Source organism: Phaenicophaeus curvirostris, chromosome 8, assembly GCF_032191515.1.
Source record: "Phaenicophaeus curvirostris isolate KB17595 chromosome 8, BPBGC_Pcur_1.0, whole genome shotgun sequence".
NCBI classification, from domain to species: domain Eukaryota; kingdom Metazoa; phylum Chordata; class Aves; order Cuculiformes; family Cuculidae; genus Phaenicophaeus; species Phaenicophaeus curvirostris.
The window spans coordinates 675,174-695,185 of record NC_091399.1 but is presented as its reverse complement, the minus strand read 5'-3'; positions in this window follow the sequence as shown (position 1 = coordinate 695,185).

Below are 20,012 nucleotides of genomic sequence, written 5' to 3'. Positions count from 1 at the left end.
CTCATGCAGTGAGGTCCTGCCTGGTGCCTGTTGAGCCGCTGCACATTGCTTGCTCAACATCGCTGCTCCACCAGAGCCTCCATTAAAATTGAGCTGCCAGAAAATGCCCGGGGCAGCATGAGGAGCTGCTGCCTTCCAGAGCTGCTCCAGCAGCCTTACCTCCCATGTCGGGACCATCAACATCTGAGGAAATGTGCTCCAGTAGATAATAGCAAATGGGTCAGCTATTAAAAGGTTAGCACAGTGATGCCCTTAATAAGAGAAAAAATAGCCCTCATGCAAACAATACTCTATCCATGAAAGGAAAAGGGTAAGTCCATCTCTCAGGAGGTTACTGTGTACTTCCTGCTCTTTTCCTTTCTATCTTAGCATCATATTTCATCCAGGAGCACTATCTGCTGACAGGTGCTCTTATGTGCATGTCCATGAAGTCAAACAGGTGAAACACAGCAGGCTTACCTTGACACAACCTGCATTACTTGCAAGCAAATTATTTCCCCCTACTTAGAGAAGTCTTCATAGACTAATCACTTTAAATAGCTAAACTAATATAGTAAAGGGAAATTGTGGGAGATGAAAATGTGGAAGCAAGCATGAAAATCAGAGATGTCAGCCATCTGAAAGTAAAGGTTCAGAAATGGGACCATTGTTCTCAGGTAAGACACTTTGCAGTGCATTAGAGCCCCTGGAATGGATGCTACTTTGAATCAGGGAAACAGATATAAATTATCTTTATTTCTTTTAAGATATATATGTTACAGGTCAACCTTGCTACAGGACAAATTTAGACATGATGAGGCAAATACCAAACTGCTGCTGTGCTTGTTTTTCTGCTAGGGTGCTACTAGGATGACAAGTAGGCAGATCCCATTCCTCCCCATTTATCTCTCTAGTCCCTTCCTTGGCTCTTCCAGGGGAAGCCTTTGCCCTTAAAATACTGCATAACAGCTGTAGCATGATGTCCATTTGACAAACACATCAGAGACTCCCAATGCCTTTGCTAAAGGAAAGCCTCTCTGTGCAGTGATGGACGAGTGAAGGCAGCAGAGCAACTACAAGCAGGAAGGTCCCTGTCACCCTAGGGAGCAGCCCTGCAGATGAGAAATCCCTTGGAGAGCCATGTGCTGGGAACTTCCAGCAAATGCTCCAGTTCTGCGGGCAGCGCACACCCAGGCACCAGGGAGCAGAGCTCACCTGGCCACAGTGCTAACACAGCCTGAGAGACCTCGGACGGCTGCAGCATTTGGAGGAGACATGGAACCCTAAAAAGGTCACCTGCTGCTTGGCATAACACAGAAAAAATCCCCACAGAAAAGGCTGGGAGCCCAGAGCTCAGTTCCACGACCACCAGCCAGGCTCATGCTGACCTGTCCCATACAGGCCAGAAATACTTGCAGCCTTTGCACCTCAACACGGTCTGGGATACAGCTCTTGGAAGTGCCCACCATTCTGTCTACATGCACAACCCAGAGAGAACAGCAGAAATAGCCACAGGGCTGGCCAAAACACCCTCTTTCCCCTATGAAAGACCAAACAAATTTTGTAGTTAAACAAAAAGTGTTTACTTAGACAAAGCACCAATCATTTAAGTAAAAGGCTGGAAATTACATGTCTCAAAGAAATCTGCCTTGCTTAGTGTCTTCTCCTAACCCACAGCCCGCCCCATAAGCTGGACTCCAAAACATCTGTGCACTGTGGGCTCCTCCCTTCCCCAAGGGGAAACTCAGAGATGGCCCCTGGAAAGAGTTCTGGGGCAAACAAACACGATGTATTTACAATGGAGCACAATAAATATGAAAGCAGGTATTTGCAACAGAGGTGCAGGTAGTCCCTCTTAGCTCTGCCTTCAAAGTGCTGCCCCCACGTCTGTGCCCATACTGCATCTCCTCAGTGTGGCAGGAATGAAAATGGTGCTGAAATTCAGATATCATTATTTGTCTTCCCAGGAAAGACACTATGAGGTCCTGCCATGGAGTATGAGGATAACTTTCTGGGTATAGTACAGACCGGCATAAACCAGATGCAAGTAAAAAAGCAAATAAAACACAATTAGACATATCTGGTTCTATAAACAAGCCAAGGTAGGTACCCAGAGCCGAGTCATGCCCAAATGATTCCATTGCATCATCCTCTTTTCCTTTTTGCACATGCACACATTTTCCTCACTTTGGGTCCTGTCGATTTGTGTTTCTACTCCTTTCAGCTGCCAAACGTACTGAGCTGCTTTGGCAAATGGACTTGAATGCTTCTGAGCAACATGTATTTTATAAAAATGAATGCCTTTTGTCCCTCTCTTTAAACACATATACCAGGTTCAAAGGCTTGTAAAGACAGTACCGATTTTGTGCTAAGTGGCTAATTCAGGGTAAACCATAATGATTCATCAAATGAATAAGTGGCTACGGCTGGCAGAGGAGCTGCTCTCCATATCCAACCAAGCATTTTTTAAAAGCAAGCTTGCCACTTCTTAATACCTTTTGGAACTTAATTATTCCATAAAGTTTTTTAAAATACAGTTTTAAATACCAGTGATCCCAAAAATCCAGAACATCCTGCAAAGAGAGACAAACTTCTTGACAAAATAGCAAATTTCTCTCTAAAATAGCTGATTTCCAACACCTGCAAGGGAGATGGGGCCCATGGGGAGGGTTTTGGGCTTCCAGGGCATATATAGTTTGAAGATTATTAATAAATGTCTTATTACTAATAAAGAATTTCTGAAGAAGTGCTGGGTTGTGACAGAGCATTCCCAGAGCAGAACCACACAGCACTCCCCTTCTCCCAAGCCGCACCACTGCTCATGCACTGCATATGGTAGAAATTGACACTTTTATTAGTTTTTCATTAAAAAGACCTTTTAGACCTTCTCCAAATATAATTTTTTTGCAGCTGGGCAATGCTTTTCCACAATATTTTTATGCATGACTTCATCTGTGGACTGCAAAAGCCACTCAAAGAAGGAGAGCATATTTGTATGGGGGCAAACCAACCGTTTGTTTACACTCATATGGACCAACCAGACTGGTATAAAGCAAGAACATGTGCATATCAACTCAAACTAAAATCAGAAAAGGGAATTTAGGAACAAATTTTCAACTAACTGAAGCTGTTGATAACTCATACTTCTTGCACAAGCACAAAGGAGGAAAAAAGTGAAATGCTTTACACTCTTCACTTATTCAGTTAAACTTGTTCACTTTACATGGACAGTCTGTATTGAATTCACTGGCAGAAAAAATCACCAAAACAAGGTTTATTCCACCGTTCCTGCAAAAGGATTTGGTCTTTTCCCCACCCAGGTATCCCTGTGAGAATCAAGTTTAGGAAGTTATTGATGGTCTCACAATTAGTATCTTCAAAGATTTCCACGTGCCCTGTGCAGAGCAGATTTATCACACTCTGACAGTGACCCAGTGGCACCAGGGTGTGGAGCCAAGTGCATCAGGGTGTACTCTCAGTGGCCATGGCACCACTGCTGGGGAAGAAGCATGAGCAAAACACAACAGCATGTGCGATACAGCCTCAGTCTTACGGTGAAGTCTCTATTCATCTTCTCTCATATTCTCTCTCTATTCATACTCTCTCACTTCAGACAACTCTTTGCTTGAGCACTTGTTCTATCACAAACACACAGAAGCTGAAAAATGTTTTCTTTGTGATGTTTGGGATGAAGGTGAAAACGCTGCTTCAAGTAGAGTATGTCCCTCCTTCGGATTGTTTCAGGCACAGCTAGTGTATTACTCACCCCAAAGCACTTTCTCTATATACACTTTCCCCAAATATACACAAAATGCAATTTTCTACAGCAATTCCAGTTATAATTCACACCAGTTACATCTGATGCACTCAGCAAACCGCTACCCATTGCCCACGCTCCAGAAATTGGAAGCATCATTCTGCCTCTGGGTCATAAAGTTTCTATGCATCTCTGCTTTGTCCTCCTCAGAAAAATAAACCCTGCAGTTAGAATCTACTCTCTAAGTTTAAGACAGCTTCTACTAACAGTTTTTCACATGATACCTAGTAAGAACCACAACACGTCCATTCCTGATGGACACAGTTGCCTGTAGTGGAAAGCCATCTGCCTGAAAGGTGTGAGCTGCTCAGATGCTTCCTTCACCACAAGAATGAAAAAGAGCACTAGCAGAAAGGGCAAGGCACAAGTACCCCCACAGCACTCTAAATCTTCAGGCATACAACAGGAAAAAATTCATTATTATCTGAGAATACTGATGTAAAACTGGAAAATATAACCAATTTCTGTGAATTAGATAAATTGAACTGTAGTAGCAAGGACATGGTATAAATCCATGCCCCTATATACTTCCTAGAGGGAGCTGAAAAAACATTTCACCAAAGGCAGGGGCTCAGCAATGGAAACACTGGTTGAAATGGATGTCTTTTCACGATGAGGCACGGAGCACCAATGAGAAAAGCAAAGCAGAAACATTCAGGAGAGCTCTGATTGAATGAAGGAGATATGCAGCTGGCCATTTCATTACCCTGGAGGACGTGGTGACCAGGCTAGCACTACAAGGGGAATGGAAGCAGGATTGAAAACCTATAGAGCTCAATTAATCCACCTAGCAAGTTTACTGCTGCCATTCTGTAGCCCCTGTGCTGGCGATGTGCTGTGCTCTCGTCTGAGCAACTCCTCAGCAGGACTGGCTGCACTTTTCAGAGCTTCCACTGTAGGTTCAACCTTCAATTAGGATTAGTCCTTCCCAGACCTCCCAGTCACAACCATTCCTCTCAAGACAGAGAATTTTATTCATTTTAAAATCTAAGACATGTCCATTCAAAATGCCATCTCAGGGTGGGAAACAATAAAATTGAAGTCAGAATAACAACCATTGCTTTCCCAGTACACATCTGGAGCTACCCAAACCCCTGCCAGCAGAAGCTCTGAGCCTGGTCCCACACTCTACCTCTCACACCGCCAGGTTGTGTATTTGCAGCTCTAGCTCACAAATACACATCATACGCAGGTTGTCATCTTGACTTACAGAGAAATCTTTCGAACAAAACAAAACAAAAAAAAAGAAGTGCAATTGATGCTACCAATTGATGCTACCAAGGAGCTGAGTGCCAGAACAATGGGCAGCAGAGATGGGTAGCACAGAGCATAGAGTCTGGGGATGGAATACATTCAAGTAAGCAATGTGCAAAGGTGTGTTCTAGAAAAAAACTGAAACTCAATATTTTTCATGCAAAGCAATAAGTACAAGGAACCCTTATTCTTATTTCATGAAAGATAAATAGAGCTAATCATGGTACTTTGATTTATTCTACACACTTCAGGTCCCAAGTATTCCTAGACACAAGCAAACTTAACATCTAGAACAGCATTGTTACTACAAGGTAAACCTATGTTTATGATGTGATAGCATCTGCTCTGCAATAGCTTTAAATTAAGATGTTGGCATGGCAACAGATGCTCCCACACTGCTGTGTCTGCCTCATGCTGCCATTTTGCTCAGGATCCCTGGTGGGTTTAGGATTAACCGCCTACAGTATTTCATTTTGACTAACGAAGTTGGTTTAGGCTGAAGCATCAAAGAAGCAGCTGAAGCCTAGTATGGACTGTGTACTTTTTGTTGCCTAGCTGCTCTGTAATTTTAAAACACATCTTTCTGAATTCATACTATTTTTGGTACTCCAAGCTCCTCCCTGATGTGCTGCCAAGCAATGGTGACAAAGCGTGCTGAGGACCAGATCCTGGAGAACACCTTGTTCAACAAGCGTCACTGTTCTTTGTTTCCAAGTTGGCACAGCACAGAGACCAGATCTCACGTCTGTGCTACCCATGGTCATTTGCCCAGGACCTGAGGAGCGATGGCATCCTGCAGATGACATTTTGCACTATTTTGCTGCACCCAGCATCCTTGCCGCTCCTTGTGCTGGGGCTGATTTCACCATGACTGAACAACAGCATTGAAGAGTCTGCAAGTGGTTTGTTCTGTTTGATATCTGTAATTCAAAATACAGAAGTTTCACAGACTTCTCCAGATACGCATCCATACCTACCTAAGAGACAGAAAAAATCCAGTTTCTTCTGAAAGAAAATGGTAAGGACCTGTCAGCAAGGAGACAGAAAAGGGCCCCTTTACGCCATTAGACAGACCACCAGACATAACAAGGTAGTGTTGCATCACTCCACTGCCTGCTGCTTGGATGACACCTATGGAAATACTGGGTCCAGAGAGGAGGATAGCCCCAAGTACCACCCCAGCAAGCTGAGGTGGGTAAAAGATGCCCAGAGTTAATTCCACCTGCTACTGCCAGCGAGGACCCTCACCGCCATGTTTCCTGGCTCCAACATCTGACCTTAAAATACTACCCAATTCTGTTCTTTTTATTGAAATGCTAACGCCTGTAATAATATAAGCCACCCAAACTTCTTCTACTATCTACTTTTCTTAGCATTTTCTCTGTCTCTCCAAGGTACATGCACATACAGCAGCACATACAGCGACATTGCTCTGACTCCACCCAGTGCACTAACCAGGCAAAGAAAAACTTCCCCCAAACAGCTGCAGGTTATCTGTGCAACGTCAGCCCAGCTCACTATTGCTACAGCAGAGGCAGACACTATGCTTAATGGGATTTTTTTTTAAAGTAACAAACAAATAAACAAACAAACATACAAACATGTATATATGTTTGTGTCTGTTTGAAGAAACAGATCACATTCTGCATCCTCTGGGGGATGCTACGCACAACTTGCAGCAGTTCCTTATCTCAAGATTTTTAGCTCTGTTTCACCAAACACACATTTTCCTGGGAATGCATCGCACACTTCCAGTCATTTTGGGGTAGAACACACATACAGGGCACATCTGCTTTGTGAAGACAACTAGTTAACCTACAAGTGAAGGTGGAGTAAACATCTTATAACAATTGCTGCCAAACTGGTCTTTCCATAAGCCAACTGGCTTTTTCTCAAGGCAATGCTGGTGGTCAGTTGATAGAGGACCAGAGAGAGACGTGCTTCCCAGGGCAAGAAAGAAGACATGAAACAAAATTTATGCCACGAGCCTGCTTGCTCCAGCACACTGAGAGCAGGACATCTGAACAACTACTAAGTGCTCAGAGAAGGTGAGGATCGTTGCCAATGAACTGGGTGGGCTGGGAAAAAGAGTCTTCCTGAAGGCAGGGGAGAAGGTGTAATAAGCAGAAGACCATTAAAAGTAGAGAGGGAAAAACAACCTGTTTCATGCTGTTACACTTCTTTTTGTTACAGAGGAGATTCTTTTATGGTTTGGTTGATTCCTAAGACATTTCTCAGCAAGGTGCGTCTCTCTGTTGGCAGCCTTTCCAAAACCAGCGCTCACCAGCCAGCTTGCCAGAACTCAAGCCACGCCTCTAGGCTAAGTTCCAGAGCACTGCCTTAAATAAGTCAGCAGATAGCAATAGTATCACAAACATGAAATCAGGGATGCTCAGCCATGTGGTAGTTTCAGTTCAGGACAAAAAATATTGCTCAGAGCAAAGTTATGAGGTTTATTCATAAAATTCATTCTTATTTTTTGTCACATAAGTTATCCACAAATAGCAGCATGATAAAGCAGCAAAAAAAGGAGTGGTCAAGAATGCAGTCAAATTTTTCAAAACAACTTTTGCAAAGCACTCTATGGTTGTTAGAAGTTGATATCAAAAATGAGTTCTATTAATAGCCTTAAGTTTTCCCAAAGAAGATCAGCTCTTCCTGTTGCAAACTCCTTAATATGCAAAATCTCTTTTTTCTCACAAGACCTCCAAACACCCATATAAAATCCCTCCAGCACAAGGCACACTGGCTTGTATCAGCTTTCTTGTGCTGTTCCAAACCTCTGTTTTTACAGTATTCTTCTGCTCTGACATCTTTACCTTCCTTTTAGTTGCCCACTCCTTCTGGGGCTTCAAGGATATTGCTACATCTTCCCTTGTCTAGGGATCTTCTTTTTCCATTCTGACCCTTTGCCCTGCTGAGCAGCTTCACCATGGCAGCCCTAGACACTGCTTGCTAGGAATTATCCACAACGCTGTGCAGAGCTGGAAATGACTGAAAATACACAGCAAAACTAAATACATGGTTTTGAGGTCCTTTTCCCTGAACAACAATAACAACAACATTGAAAAAAAATCAGTGAAGAGCTGAGTGCTACTTGTTGTAAACAATATTTAGTATAAAAAGGCATGGGCTGATGAGGATTGTCTTGTGGGCAAGTGATATTCGTGTTGAGAAGATTTTGTCTAGATCACCATGTGGCTGGGATAACTCCCGAGCAAATAAAAACTGAGCGTCAATAGATGAGGTGCTTCTTATCCACAGCAAACCCAAAGCCAGCATGGAATGGTCTCTGGGTGACTTCTAGACCAGAAGAAAGAGAGGAGGAGAATTTAAGAAAACTCATTTTATTCCAAGGATAGTATTCCTGCTGATCAACAAAACCAGCAGCTGATCTGAAGCTATGAGACACACCAACTACCTCCCATGCAGATGCTGCACAGGTAAATTTTAACTGACTTATTTTCAAAGAGAAATCTTCAGCAGTGAAATTTTATATCAGCTGTGAAACATTGGCTGTAATTCTGGAAGTTGTAGGAAAGCCAGGGCAGAAACAAAACTTGAATGAGATGCTTTCAAATGTATCAAAATAGAGAAAGAGAAAAGTAATCATTACATGGTTAATTAGGAAACTAAAAGCCTCATTTAAAAATAGTGCCATCTTGAAAGGAATAGAATTAGGGAAGATAAATATTATACAGCAGAAAACTGAATTGCAGACAGTATTCTTCTTACAGAAAGGAAGTATCCAAATCCATTTTCCAGAGACATAGTACTACTCAGGGCTTAACGTATCTTCAAAGCACCACACAAGCAGAAGTTTAGCTTCACACTTCATTCTTAAATTTAGCTCATTTTAAAACCCTGTGTGTGGCACAGCTCTTCCCAGATTTAACCTAACTCTGGCTCTTTGTTTCTCTGCAATTATCCACCATATGTATTTTACTTGCACTGAGACCTAAAGCAAGTCCAAAATGCCTAGGCTGGTACCAGGGAGGCTGCAGCCACATCCCCAGCCCCAGGGGACAGGGTGGCGAATGTGGGCTCTCCAGAACAGGTACCAGGGAGGAAGTGTGAAGCAGAGCATCATATAGTGAAAGATGGACCCTTCAATCTGTACAGTGCTGGTTCTACTGGTACAGGCACAGATAGATATGTCTCTAGAGATCAGATGTCCCAAGCCATCATGATCTACAGTTTTCACATCTACAACACCCATTGAGACAAGTTGGTACCAACAGGTTTTCCAGCAAGATATCTCAAGTTCTCTCTATAGGCTCCTCACAACAAGCTACAGGTTAAAGACAAGCTTTTTACATTAATTAAATTCCTCCAAATATTTTTGTGGCTGAATCAAGTCATGATATGAGAAAACACTGCAGTCCCGTGGTGTTGCTCAGTAGCACCATGGACCTTAATGATCAGCTATTATATCAGCTCAGCTGAGTTGTAGTTACAGACATTGCGGTATCAGCCTCATTCATACAAATAAACATACTACTGTTCTTACTTAACCCATGGTTATACATCTACACTGTTAATTTATCAGTAATAGTAATTCTAATTAGCTGTAAAATCCAAGCACTTGCACTTCAAACCACATGTTCAAACTCAAACTTTAGATTTTAACTTTTTTTAAACTGATGGTTATGACCCACACCTAAGCCTTTCTCATCACGAGTGGAAAACATGCAGTTGTCCTGACCCCCGTCTTCCCACAGACACAGGTCACATTTCTTGGACACCACCTCTACTAGACCCTTTCTTAAGACTACCTAGCTCTTTTACTGGGAAATTAAAGCCATAGATTTTGTGCAGGTGCCTCTGTCCCTGCCAGAGGAGACTTGGCACTTCTGCTGGAGGCCTGAGAAGAAGTAGTTCTGGGCATGTCACACAACCTACAGCCAAGGCGGTTAGACTCAGCGTACAGTGAGCGTGTCTGATATGTATTCCATCTATTCTGTAGATGCACTGATTATATCTGAACAGTGTACTCAGGACAGATTTATACATCAAAACCTGCTCATCTCACATTTGCTCCTTGCTGCAGGCTGGCAAGGTGCTGGTCCAGCCAGGGAGGGACACTGTACAGAGGCACCTTTGATGGCATTTTCAATTCACATTTTTTTTCCAGGTTTGGGGGGTTTAAATGATTTTTTTCCCCTCTTTTTCCTAACCTACAAAGACTTACAACACAATACCAGTGAAATTCTCCAGCCCCACCTGATTTCCTATGGGACAGCGTTAGGGTGAAGGCTGTTAGTGGCTGAGGCCAAGTGATGAAACCATCACAGCTCCTGCTGTGAGCCCGGGGCAGCTGCAGATAACACCCTATCACCCTGATCATCTCTGGAAGAAGGCGGCACTGTGGATAATATGCTTTAAGTACATTATCGGTTGAGATGTTTCTTTAATTACATCTTTCTAAATATTACACTGCAGCACACAAAAAAGAAACACTCCCAAGGAAGTTAACTGGAATTAGATATGGAAGGAGCACCAGCTCTTTGCTCAGAGGGTCTCTGCCTTGCAGATCACCCTGCACAGAGGAGGCAGCAACCCAGCCCTACCCACCCCCCTACACCTGGAAGCGGGGACAAAGAGTCTGCTAGGGGCAGGGGGGGCTCTGCCAAGATGGCAAAGGCTCTGACAAGCATCAGAAAAGAAAAAGCCAAACACCAAAGAAATTAAGCAGTTCTTCTGTCATTCTTGTACATGTACAGCAAAGTATTTTCCTTTAATTAGATTTTCTACAGCTCAGAGGACGCTATGGGACCATTACAATCTCTGCTATGATGCAAGAAAACAAAGCTTGCAGTTCCACACTTACATCTGAATAATACAAATGGACCAGCTTACAAAGCAGCAATTTACCCAAACACATTTCATAAAGCCTCAGTCGTGATACATTGGATAGAAGGGCTGTTAAGCCAGAAGGGATACTGGTATTCCTAAATTGCCCCAATTTCAGATGCTCCAAAGCTCCACGGATATGTCATAATATATGAGCATCCAGGCAATTGTTCTTCAGCACACAAATATTAAATGTGAAAGAAACAGAAACGGGCACTTGCAAGGGAGCACAAGAGAAGCTGAATTGAGAAGAAGCTGGCTCCAGAACGCAGCACTGTAGGTGTGAGCTCAAGGGGGTGAGCACTGGATTGTTTGGAAGGTGCTGCAGGCAGGGTCCCCCTGCGGGTGCTCTGCCAGAGAGCTGCGCTGGCTGAGCCTAGCTGCATCGAAGACTGCTGGAATCCTACACGATGACCCTCAAATTTCAAGAGCAATGTGCTACCTTCAGATGAAGTAAAAGCACATGAAAGATCGGAATTTTTTTATGTTTGTCGCTGTGAGAACATTATTTATTCTCCTGCTCTACACAGGCCCCATCTCATTGCTAAGCAACCCTGCCTCGCAGCACAGCCACGCTGACACTGCAAGCGCTGGCATCTACTTTCCTTCTCCATTCCCTGTGCTGCCTCTTGGGATGCTGCAGTTTCCTTCCGCACCTCGAGCTCCCCTTTTTTCTTCTCACTGCAGCAGACCTCCATAGCTCCTCCTGCCACCACCTCCAACCCACCACCTTGCCCCAGGGGTTCCTCTCGGGGGACCCCCTGGAGCTGGTCTCCTGGCATTTTTGGTTTCTTTGAGGGGGGGTTGTTTGGTTTTTGTTAAGCTGAATCCACCTGCTGCCCTACAGCACAGCTGCATGAGTAGTTGTGCTGGCTGGTTGAAGGCCAGGGGAGGAGGCACAGGAGCAAGCAGAGAAAGGCCAGGAGTGCCCCAAGCCAGGACTGCCGTGTACTCTATGGCACACAACCCTGGGTTCAAAGAAATCCACAGCGTTACTTGCCATATCAAACAACAGACAGGCCCCATCAACTGCTGCATGCTCCTTCCAGAGGAATAAGTGTTACTGTAGTACCATCAACATATTGGATTTGGGAGCCCTTCAATGCTGTTCTTTTTTGCCCTCTTTTATCTTAATCTGTTCTGAATTTTTTTCTTGACACTGAACCCATAACCAGCCCATTTCAGTCCATATGACCATAGCAGTCCATTCACCCAAATGCTTCATAGTTTCATTTTACCGTGCTCGCATGAATATCTGCAGTGGCTTATGGCTGTGGCTTCCAACATTTCACATCTTCTTTATTAGTGTCTCACTCATTATGCTAAATTCAACTACACAAAAATGGATAGCACTAATGCTTTTAGTAGCGTGCATCTCCTTGCATCACACACAAAAGGGGCTTTTCCCGATGAATGTAGCAGTTTGCATGGTAGCAGGGCTCCCCTGAATGCAGAAACAAGCTTCCAAGATCATTCTGCCTCTTGCTTTTTTTGCCTCTAGTCATTCTGGGAGTCCCAGGACATTTCATCTGTCTTCTTTTTAATGCATATTTCACACACTGAAGATGAAATCTTCGCAGAATTCTTACACCTTTTCAAAACGCACTGTCTCCTCTGAAAAGCGATGTTGTAAAAAAGGCTATACCGTACTCAGCACGATAGCTCCCTGCACACATTCAAAGCATGATCTGCTGACATCAGTGACAAAAATAAGTTTTTACTGAGTTTTATTTCCACAAACTCTATGGTTTTTACATAGTCAAGACTAAAAGAAGGTCTGCTCTGCCCTAGAGGTCACCACTAAGCCACCACTACTAAAATCAATAGGTGTTGCAAGTTTCATTAATGGTTTGAGTTGGAGCTTGCTTGGAGGGTTCAGCCTGCATTTCCAGGGATGGCAGACTGAAAAACATTTTTGCTGAAAACCACTGATATGCACCACCTTGAATCTCACTCCATCACTATCACAAGGCAATTTTTCAGACCGGAATTGCACTTCAGAGCTGTCAGCCTTATCAGGCATTGCTCGCACTCACTGGTGTCCAACACGATAGACAAATGTCATCTTTTTTTCTTGGGCTCTTACTCTTCCAGTGAAATGATAAGCTTAATATTGTTCCCACTTCCTTTTTTAAATCCTGCCTAGTAAAAGTGTCACATCTCTCTGGCACCCAGTACCTGGTTCCTCAGCAGCTATGGTATTTGATGACCACGTTTTCATACTTGGCCCTCTTACACGGACTATTTTGGTTCACATTGTCAGTAGGTTTATGCATTTATGGCAATATTGTAGGGGACTTAATCATGCAAAATGCAGAGTGAAGCACAGGACAGGTGACCACGCAGGATGAGCAGCCCTTTTGCACAAATGCTACAGGAAATATTTCACAGCAGAACAGGGCAGTGAAGGGATCAGCATCTTGGGCTTCAACCTTTTCGGTGAACTTTGAGACACTGAGAACCAGGTGAAAACACTTGAGCTTGGAGCCTTCAGACTCCAACCACCTAAATCTTTCCAGGGATATTAAGTAATTGATTCAGAGCTGCAAGGAACTTTAAAAATGCGCAGTAATCAGAAGCGTTATCAAGGAGTCTTATGTTCCTCTACGACAAGCAAGAAAATGTTCCCTGCACAGGACATGTTACCAAAGACTGTTTCTCTCAGGATTCCTCAGGCAAGACATGTCAGTGAATGCAGTAGGTATTACTGAAATTATAGAAAGCTCTATGAAAGTCTTCCTGATCTGGGTACAGGCAGTGAGAAGACAGCAGGACTTTGCTATCCCTGCTCTCGGCCTCCTGAGCTGGAGCCCAGGGTTTTGGCCGTGTCCCGACCAGCACGTACAAACTGCCCCAAACATCTCGCACAGCCTGTTCAGGTACTAGGCTGCTTCACACATTCCAATGGCATCACTTCTACAGCAGCGCCTGCCTGTATGAGAGGAAAGCAAGGCTGGGAAGAGAAGGATGGAGCAGAGATGGAGAGAGAAACAAGCTGCCCTAATTTAATGTTGGTTTTGAAATCTCTCTCCAAAATCTGGGGCTATTGCGTGATACATCAGGAACCCCCACATCCAGAGCGCCAACACATCCAACCCACCACTACCAACATCCCTGACCCTGAACAATGAGAGTATTATCATTCTTTAAAGCTATAAAAATATCTTCCATCTAGTTCTAATATATTTAATGAGAGATATAATAAAATTCTCAGAGTATGTCCATTCAAATAATATAAAGTTTTGAAATTCAAAAAGCATTTCTTCCCAAAAATCACTCTGGATACACTAAGTATTAACTCTCTAACACAATGGCCACATCTATAGTACATTGCATAGTTTTAGTGGATAATCATAGTTCCTTTTGAATTTAAATCAGTTACACATACTAAGTCTTATTTTATTGACACATCAACTTAATTTCAATATCAAAATTAAACAAAGGATTTTGTTCAGAATCATTATGAGCAAACTTAAAATAAGGTAGGATTTCTCTTGCCTTTTTGGAGGTGGCAGATACAATTTCTCAAAACTTGAATGGCAAATGAAGAGCATAACCTTGTTTCACGAGGCTCCTTCTCTTGTGGGTTTTAAATAGACTGTCACAAATGCAGACCTGCAGCTCCTTGCTGCATACCAATGTAAAGCTCTATGCACACTACTCCACAGGCTGAAAAAAAGACTCAGGACTCTGCAATTACCTATCAGAAATAAAGCGGTTTTAAATGAAATGCCACAGCAGACTTAAATTTACCCATATTAATAATTTTTTTGCCTATTTTCTATTCTGTTACAAAATTAAAGAAATCTGTGGTTGCCCATAATAATTCCAGGAAAAGGGAGCTGCAGGGCAGAGCAACAGCCTGGTAGTAGCACTTTCATTTTCACAGTTTTACTGTTTCCTTGGTATAATTGCTCAGAACAGAGGAGCCTCTTTCATTTGTGCTGGGCTTTGATTGATGGGGAACAAGACAACCTTTTTATCAGGGAAATTACAATTCATTCTCCCTCTTTTTCTTTTTTTTTTTCTTTCTTTTTTCTTTTACTTCATGATTTTTCTCTGCACAATAAGTAAACAAAACACACCTCCATTATAGACTGTGCCCAGCCTGGATGCCCCAGTCAATCCAGCCACCAAGAGCACACCATGTGGACATGCCCCCTCCTAGGGAGGGTGCAGTGAGGGGTGCACCCAAACCCCCAATGCCACAGACCCCGATCCATGACTGTGGCACTTCCAACATGGAAAGAAACTAAACATTTTGAAACCTACATGGAAAGTGGAAAGGTACCTCTCTTTCAGGATGCATAATCCTCTGGTTCACGCTCCAGCTGCCCATCGCACCTGAGCCAGGCTTTCAGATGTGTGCTGTGGTCCTGAACCAAGGCCAAGGATCTTGTTAACGCTTCCCTTTTGGTGTTAAGGAATAACAGCTTGATATATTTTACATGAATTAAGGTATGCTTAATACCTTTTTTTCGAATAAACAAAACCTAACTTTTAGTTCTATACTGCAGCACCACAAGTCTCCATTCAAATGCATCTCTGAAAATACAGCCTGTGGGAAAATAAATATTGCTCATATCAGCAGTGTGTCACATGAAGTTTAAACAAAACCATTTCTCATATCCCTGAAAACCAACCACCCCTAAGGATGTGCTTACCAACAGACACTGCACTGCACTATGCTGGTCAAATCAGAACAACAATTTTAGCAATGAAAAAGTAGCAGTAATTCACCTGTTGGTTTTCGCCCAGCCAGCCAGCTAAGCCCTCGAGATTTATTCCTTTGGAGATGAGCAAAAGCAACACTTAATGCAAAGCAACAGTTCCATCCTTTACATTTAATCTACCCAGTTTTCTCTTTGCATGCTAGCCCTCCTGTCTTGTCAGCTTGTCCCATTTCCAAAGTGCAAAGCAAAGTGCCTCTCCAGACAAAGGACAGTGCTTTTAATGGATGCTTAATATGTCAAAATCATGTATTTTTAATTAACAACACAGAGCTGGACATCATGGGTAATTCACTGCCCACACATCTGACTAATACACTGTCTCCAGACCAGCTGAAGTGATAAAACCCCAAAAAATAATAAAAGCAGCTTTTTTTTAAATCCAAGCACAAAAGAGCTTTAGATACAAAGCTGGGCAGTAAGCACACATTATTTTGCTTCCTACTGTGGCTTTTCTGATCAGCAAGGTGGCCTTTTCCAATCACATATTATAGAATAAAGAGGTTTACAAAATCAAGAGCATCAGAAAGCCGCTAGGCAGGGAAATCTCAGAGTTTTTCCTTACCTCAGTACCTTAGCAGCATGCATGTAGTGTAAAATACAATGGTGACGTTCTGCCAGTTAAAATAGTGGGAACTCAAGCATTAGTTTGTTTTCTCTTCTCACAGTTTCTGGGCTTCTCAAACAAGAATTTGAAACAGTAGATTAGGTAAGAGTGATTCCCATTGAAACCACCAAGCTACATACCCATGCCTTCTTACTCAGGAGATGCAAGAGCCACACTCAGAACCAAGTCTGTGTAAGTTTTGCTCCTGTCTCAGGGTTACAGTTTGTAATCTAAAGCCCAACAATTTTCATGTTTAGGAGAAATATAATTTGGTTCCATAAGCTTCCTTCATACGTGCTTGGTAAGAAGCCAGGGCTGATACAGGAGGAGGGCACTTTCCTTTGACACATGCCTGAGCTACAGAAGAGGAAAACTCTGGCCACCTGCAGAACAAAGGTGGGCAGAGAGAACTGAACCTCTGATGGGACTTTGCCCACAGCAGGAGGTTGCACAGCTGTGTCTTTGTACCAAGTCCCTGCTGGAAGTCATAACGGAGGTAAGCTCACATAGGCTGGAAGGGTGGGTTTTGCTAAAGCATGCGATTAAAGAGTTTATTCTTTGTGGGAGTGGTATGGACTTTGCAGCTGGTTTGCCAGGAGACTGCAGGCTTGGATGCAGGGATTCAGGGCAGAAGCACCCCAGACAAGTGCTCACAGAGGATGGAGGTCTAAACCCAGAGGGACAAAAGGCACAACAGGTTCAGGTTCAAACAGAGAGGTGTGAGAGTACAAGAAGAAGGAATGGAGATAGATCAGAGAATTTCCATTGAAAGTGCAATTAAAAACATATTGATAATCAATTTTCCTCAATTAAATCAATGGCCCGTAAGCCAGCAGATACTCAAATGGCCAGTATCTTCTACATTTAATCTGTAAAATATGGCCTATGTCATGTTTACACCACAAGATATTGTCCTAATATATGATGTTTCAAATTGCAACACAGTATTGAACAGAATATAAAAAAAGTCAGAGAAACACTGACCTGCATGTGCAAGTGAAAATAAGCCCTAGACCAGCATTAAAAGAATTACATGGCCTTTAAACACGTTCGTTATTCAAATTCTGTTAATTATTATAAAGTAATCTCAAACATCCAAATAAGACTCAAATGGCCTATAAATATAGAATTAATAAACATAATTAAGAGCAAGGATGGTCTGTTTATGGATGAGCTTGGGCACAATGGAAGCAGTGAGGATAAAACCAAATATACAAGAGGTCCAGAGGGATGCAAAAGGACACAGGATCTAACTGCTTGCTCCCACCACCCCCTCGGCACTGCAAAAACCCTGCAAAGGAACACATGGTCTGGAAAGAGTCTCACAGGTCATGATTGTCACTGAGCAGCATAATGAGCATGAGGAAGACTCTACATTGCTTGCTTCAACATATTGCAAACATCTTTAAAGATGTATAAGCTTACTCCAAGATTGCCTTTAAAACTATCCAAAAAATCTCACAATGAAGAACATCTGGAAGCCTTCAAAACCAACAGATACAGACCCACACCGTGCCTTATGAAAATCATAGGATCATAGAATCACCAGGTTGGAAAAAAACCACTGGATCATCAAGTCCAACCATTCCTATCCGCCACTAAACTGTGTCCCTGAACACCTTGTCTACTCATCTTTTAAACACCTCCAGGGATGGTGATTCAACCGCCTCCCTGGGCAGCCTGTTCCAGTGCCCAATGACCCTTTCTGTGAAAAATTTTTTCCTAATGTCCAGCCTAAACCTCCCCTGGCAGAGCTTGAGGCCATTCCCTCTTGTCCTGTCCCGTCACTTGGGAGAAGAGGCCAGCACCCTCCTCTCCACAACCTCCTTTCAGGTAGTTGTAGAGAGCAATGAGGTCTCCCCTCAGCCTCTTCTTCTCAAGGCTAAACAACCCCAGCTCTCTCACTTGCTCCTCATAAGGCCTGTTCTCCAGCCCCTTCACCAGCTTTGTTGCTCTTCTCTGGACTCGTTCCAGAGCCTCAACATCCTTCTTGTGGTGAGGGGCCCAGAACTGAACACAGGATTCGAGGAGCGGTCTCACCAGTGCCGAGTACAGAGGGAGAATAACCTCCCTGGACCTGCTGGTCACACCGTTTCTGATACAAGCCAAGATGCCATTGGCCTTCTTGGCCACCTGGGCATACTGCTGGCTCATGTTCAGTCGCTGTCAACCAACACCCCCAGGTCCCTCTCCTCCAGGCAGCTTTCTAGACAGACTTCTCCCAGTCTGTAGCACTGCACAGGGTTGTTGTGCCCCAAGTGCAGGACCCGGCACTTGGCCTTGTTAAACCTCATCCCATTGGACTCTGCCCAGCGGTCCAGCCTGTTCAGAACCTTTTGCAGAGCCTCCCGACCCTCCAGCAGATCGACACTTCCACCCTGCTTAGTGTCATCCGCAAACTTGCTAAGGGTGCACTCGATGCCTTCATCCAGGTCATTGATAAAGACATTGAACAGGGCTGGACCCAGCACTGAGAAGTGCAGCCCCTTCCAGGGTGAGGGCTCGTGGGCATGGCCTGCTTCTGCTCAGCACGCCCCAGCTGCTCCGCAGGATCTCCTGTTGATCACAGACCTTGCACCACTGGGATGCTCCACACCGAAACCCTGTCACAGGGAGCACTGGCACAATCCATCAGAATTATTTATTTACAGAAAGGAAGCAAAAGGTAAGTCTATGGTAAAAACTGCTAGGGAGGGTATTAGACAGGCTGAAACATAAATTTCATTCAGTATGAGTGCACAGAGATGCAATACACTCCCAACCCCACAATACACGGAGGCAAGGTATGCTCAGGTTTCACTACGATGAACAGGAGATGCTCTAGAGATAAGAAGAAGTTACATGTAAATATGAAACAAACGCTTCCTTGTTTCAACCCTGTTAACTGAGAAACACTGAGGGCATTCGACAGTTAAGATAATATTGAGTAGCCAGCAGGAAGGCCTGGGAAGAGGCATGCGATGTGAGAAGACAAGAAAGCTATGCAGGAGGGAGCAGCAGACACCTACACAAGGGAAGGTTTTCAGAAGAGGCTTAGGAAGCAGTGGGGTGTCACCAAATGCTGCCGCAGCCACACTCTTCTTAAAATGCCCTGCGAAGCATCCTGTATGGGGAGCCTCTGGACACTTATGACCTTCACTCAAACCACATGTGAAGCGTTTTGCTTTTCCAGCCAGGGAGAATATCTGGCTCTGATTATTTGATTTGACTGAACTGCTGCCACTGTTTCTTCCAGGCAGTAACAAAGCAGGGTTGCAGGAGTAAGTCACTGCTGAGCAGCAGCTGGCAGGCACAAAATAATGCAAGTATTGGATACCTGCATGAATCCACCCCTGCCAGTTCCTCAGCTTGGTGGGAACCTCTCACAGCTTCTTGCTACCCAAGAGGAAGGCAGTGATGAATACAACATTGCCCCCCAACCACAGCCCTCCCCACCCTTTTTCACACTACACAGGACAAGAGGTAAAGCTAAATAATGGAAATCTCAGATATTGTGTCCCACACTTGGCGACTTCACTGTGTTGTAATGAGCACTGGAAATAGCTCACTTGGCCAGGAACCCAAAAAGTCAGATTAGCTCTAATAAAGCCCAGTAATACCGACATTCTCTACCAAAGTCAACATCAGTCCCAGATATGGGCACTGACTGAAAGAGGAGAGAAGCTTCACTTTCCCAAAGGTACAGACATACAAATGGGCTCCAAGGCCTCTTTTCTCTTCAGACTGCCCTGTAAGACAAGTGGTGTCACTTTGACATTGATGGCTTGGAAAG